Below are 5,185 nucleotides of genomic sequence, written 5' to 3'. Positions count from 1 at the left end.
GGCCGCCGCCCACGCGCCGCGCTCGGCCATGCATTGCACTTCCGTCACCCCGCACGTCGGACGGTCGAGTGCGCAGGGCCGGCGCAGGTGACTCCGGTTTCGAGTTCTTTTGTTTTTTATCGTGTGACAAAATCTTTAAAATATGGTCACCCCGTCTATGGGGTGCCGGGGGGGATGTGTGGGATTGTTGCCCATTAAAAAAACGATACGACGTAGCTAGAAGCGCCATTGCCGGAGTCGCGAGGTTGCGCTTGCATTTTACCGCGACGCCGGCGGCTCGGTTCGATGCCCTTCGACAATTTTCAGGCAGAGTTAGCTGAACTCCCGCGCCGTGGGCTTAACCAGCTTCTAGGTTCGTCTAAAGGAAAGGGGGGATTAGGTTTGCTGCTTGTCCAAGGGGTCAAGTTTTATTCTGACCCTCTGACATTTTTCAGGGACCTGCCCTCCCCTGTCCTATTTATGATTTTGATTACCGTACGGTAAATGTCACATGAAAGCGTTCCGATTCATATTTAATTTTTATTTGTTCAGTCATATTTATTTCCAATTTAATGACATGTAATATTATTAACCACTTTAACGTGACATTACCGTACGGTAAATGTCACACGAAAGCATTTCGATACATATTTAATTTTTACTTGGTCACTATTTGTATTTTTCTCAATTTAATGACACGTAATTTTATAAACCACTTTAACGTGACTAATTAAATGTCATTAAACAATATTAACATTCATTAAATGTTATATATATATATATTTTTATATTTATTTTTATTTACAATTTAATGACATGTAATTTTATAAACCACTTTAACGTGACTAATTAAATGTCATTAAACAATATTAACATTCATTAAATATTATATATATTTTTTTATATTTATTTTGATTTACAATTTAATGACATGTAATTTTACTAACCACTTTAACGTGACTAATTAAATGTCATTAAAGAATATTACCATTCATAAATTTCTTTAAATGTCATGTTTATATTTTTTTAATTATTAATAATTTGAGTTACTGATAATTTTATGTTGTGTGCAATAAATGTAAACATTATATTATATCAAAATAACATCTCATATGATAGATCTATCTACTTATCTCATAAGTTCGTTGTATCTACTTATAGAATATCTGTAAATTTTGCTAGAAATTGTATAACTTAAAATATAATCTTAAGATCTATTTTGTATCTTACTGCTCATCAGCGGCCATATTTGTGTAATAAAGTTAAAATATATATGGGGTGTCAACATAACTTCATAACCTATTAGTTTTTTTTTTCTTCGTAGAAAAATATTCAAAATTAATTCCTGTTAGTCATTAATTTCTTAAAAGTAAGTAGTTAAGAATATTTGAAATTTCAAATATATTAATATTTATTTTACATGTATTAATGTGATTAATGTTGAAATTATTAATTAATCTTTTTTACATTATAATAATTAATTATTAATTGAGTGTGTCAGGTAAGAAATGAAATGTTTTCTCTTTATATTAGTAGTTTATGTGAAGTAAAGTCGAAAGTCATTATTAGCTTAAGTATTTATTTATAAGAGCATAAATTACATGTTGTAAGTATATTTTTAGAATAATTTTAATAAAAAAAATACTTAATAATTCGTGATATCTCGTACATTATAAGTACTTATATCAATTTTTAAATCATCAATTTTATCATAATCGATTGTGAACATTGGCACCCCGTATATGCATATTAAAATATAAAACTTAATTAAAATATATGAATACATACTTAGTTAATTGCAATATTGATGAATACTAAAGTCTGTATGTAATATGGATCTTAACAAATCCACAATTAATACAAATATTATATACTTATGCGATAATGAGTTTGTCTGTACGTTTGTAGCCTTATTGCGGCTAAGTAGGTAGAATGGATCATAATTTCATTGACTCTTCCTTTTATAATACTTTGTATGCTTTTTGCCTTTATCAAAATATACCTTTACGTCAAAATACGTGAAGATAGATTCAGGGAAAGGCAAAAAATTTACGTGTAGGTAGGTATATTAAGATAAAAGTAAAAAATTGATGTGACGTTATATTCAAATAAAGGCAAAAAAGCAGACGAATTATTTATATATAAATGGAAGAGTCAGTTTGTTTGTCATGCTCAATCTATCATGGTTGATTGTATACAAAATCTGTTTATAATTGCAATACGGTAGAGTTGCATATATTTTGGTCAGGCTTTATATCGTCGCTTATTGCGGAAAAGTCATGGGCATTGCTAGATTTTCGTATAATTTCAGACTAAAATATTCTCGTTTTATTGCTAAAACTATCAAATCAAATCAAAATATATATATATTCATGTAGATCTAATACAGACTCATAATTTGTTAAAATCTATCGTCAGTATGAAGAGCATTCGGGCTAAGAACTGACAAGAAACTCGGCTTTTATTCTATCTAGAACATTCTTATGATATGTTTATAAATTTGTGAATTGGTTTGTGATAGTAATCAGCTTCATAGTAATGTAAATCAGTATTAAACAGTTAAGTTAATGAATATAGAAACGCAGTGGGAGGTTTCTTTACCTTTCTCCCTCGCCGCTAATATATATTTATATGTATAAACAAGGAACTTTATTTATGTAAGGCAGGTGTAATAAATCCTCATTTGAAACCGATAGAAACTCAGAATATTTCCATTATTCACAAAATCACATGTGTGTAACGGATTGTCAAACTGTTTTATCGAAAGAAGGTTACTGCTGTGTTATTTTATCAAACCTAAGTTATATATTCGGGCTGTACCGTAAAGGATGCGATAATTAAAATTCAGCGATAGACCTTATGAATAATTTTCTCCTAGGAACGTCCGTCGAAATATGAATGTTTTTTTAACTATAATTGATTTTGTATATATATATATATATATAAGTTTAAGTTTCTGTAAATATATATTTATGAAATATTGTGTGAAGTATATTTCGAACAATTGTCAAGTGCCCATTGTGTGGCTCCAGATTTGCTTAGTTTGGGACTAGGTGGCGCTGTGAGAATTATCCGGAATTAATTATTTGCTATTATTTATTTATTAAATTTAATTGTTGTAACAATTAAATTTAATGACATGTAATATTGTAAACCAATAAACAATATTAACATTCATTAATTTTTAGTTCTGCTTAGTTTTTTAAATATATTTTTTATTATAATTACAATTATCATAATTATAACTATAATAAACAATAAATAAATACATTATTATTTAGTATATATTAAACAAATATTTTGATATTTCGATTGTTTCTTGGAGAAACTGCATTTAGGATTAGAATATATAAAAATAAGTAATCTATGTATGTAGGTATATGTATATATACTTAAATATCTATAATATATAAAGCTGCATTACGGTGACTCACTCACTGATTGACATAGTTGTTCTCCCAGAAGGAGCGTCCGGGGGTCGAGACGATGTATGGGGGAAATGTTCCTTTGGCTAGGGTGACCACGAGAAAATTCCGAAATTTGGGAAAATCCAAGATGGCGGACAAAGATGGCGGCTAACTTTTACAGTTTCGCTCGGATCGATTCCGTTCAAAGAGTGATTTGGCACGTCTCGGCGGGACCCAGAATGTGGCGTAAAAACAAAAAATTAAAATCCAAGATGGCGGCGAAAAAATTGCCAAAAACTGGTTGAAAATTTTCTAGGGCGACAAAAACCGAAATTCCCAGGGTAGTTGCGGGGTGCTGGCGACACCGGTTGTAGGGCATAGGAAACTCGAAGGACCCGACCTCTAGGGAAAATTATGAAATTTCGAAAATCCAAGATGGCCGACGAGTTGGGGGCGTGTGAATTTGGTCCTAAAAATCCGGATTATTTTCAAAATCATTTTTTAGGTACAGGGCAACCCCGCAGCGAGTCGGCTTCTATGGGGCGATGATGGGTCTCGGTAAGAAGTATTGCCAGCGATAAAAAGAATTTCCGAATTTAGGGTAATTTGGGAGAAATGTCCCAAAAAGTGGGAAAAAATTTTTTCGCCATTTTTGACAAAAGAGGCATCAAGGCCTATCGAGAAACATAAAGGGTTTTAGGTGGGTTTTGTTGGAATTTGCTGGCAACACCCATACATGGTTTGACCAAAATAGAAATTGGGGTGTCTCTCCAAAAACTGAAATTCCTAGGGTACTTGCGGGGGAGCTACCGATCCCTATTATAGGGCATTGGGAGGCTGAAAGACCCGGCCTCTAGGGAAAATTATGAAATTTCAAAAATCCAAGATGGCGACCAAGCTATGGGAGATTTAGTTTTTGGAAAAAATTTGGGATATTTTCAATCGAGTTTTTGCTGCACATGGCAACCCTGCATCTAAACGCCACCTACTGACATGGGTAAGTCTGAGTAAGAAGATTTGCCAGGTCTAAAATTTTTCCCCGATTTTGGGTTAATTTTGGAAAAAGTCCCATAAAGTGGGAAATTTTTTTTTTGACATTTTAAATGAAGAACTCGTTTTGGTCTACTACAAATCGTCCCCTGAAGGGTTTTAGGTGGATTTCTTCAGAATTTGCTGGCAACACCCATACATCATCGGACAAATTTTGAAATTGAGGTCTAGCTTCAAAAACTGAAATTGATAGGGTACCTACGAGTATGCTAGCTCAACGCACTGTACGGCGTCGGATAGCCGAAGGACTCGGCCTCTAGGGAAAATTATGAAATTTTAGAAATCCAAGATGGCGGCACAGATAGGGGAGTTTTGCTTTTCGGAGAAAAATTGGGATATTTTTAAATGTAGTTTTAGGACACTTGGCAACCCCACAGCCAGTCGACTACTATGGAGAGATGATGTGTCTCAACACAAAGTATTACCTGGTATAAAAATTTTCCCCGATTTTAGGGTAATTTTTGATATAGGTCCTAAAAAGTGGGAAAATTTTTTTTTAGACATTTCAAACAAAAGAATGATGAAAATCTGTCAAAAACAATCCCCCTATTGAGTTTAGGTGTTTTTTGTCAGAATTATCTGGCAACACCTTACATCAGTTTTCTTAGAGAATAGAACTAGAAGGAGTTGAGGCTCTATACAATGTATGAACGAAATGTTTCTGTCACTGGGTGAATATGTCAAAAGTATTAAAAAGTAAAAATCTAAGATGGCGGCCGAGTTAGGGTACTTAATTTATGTTGACAATT

This window comes from Achroia grisella, unplaced genomic scaffold (genome assembly GCF_030625045.1).
Source record: "Achroia grisella isolate CSIRO2021 unplaced genomic scaffold, CSIRO_AGI_Agris_v1 utg461, whole genome shotgun sequence".
Taxonomy (NCBI): Eukaryota; Metazoa; Arthropoda; class Insecta; order Lepidoptera; family Pyralidae; genus Achroia; species Achroia grisella.
The sequence above is the reverse complement of the archived record's forward strand: the minus strand, read 5'-3'. Positions refer to the sequence as shown.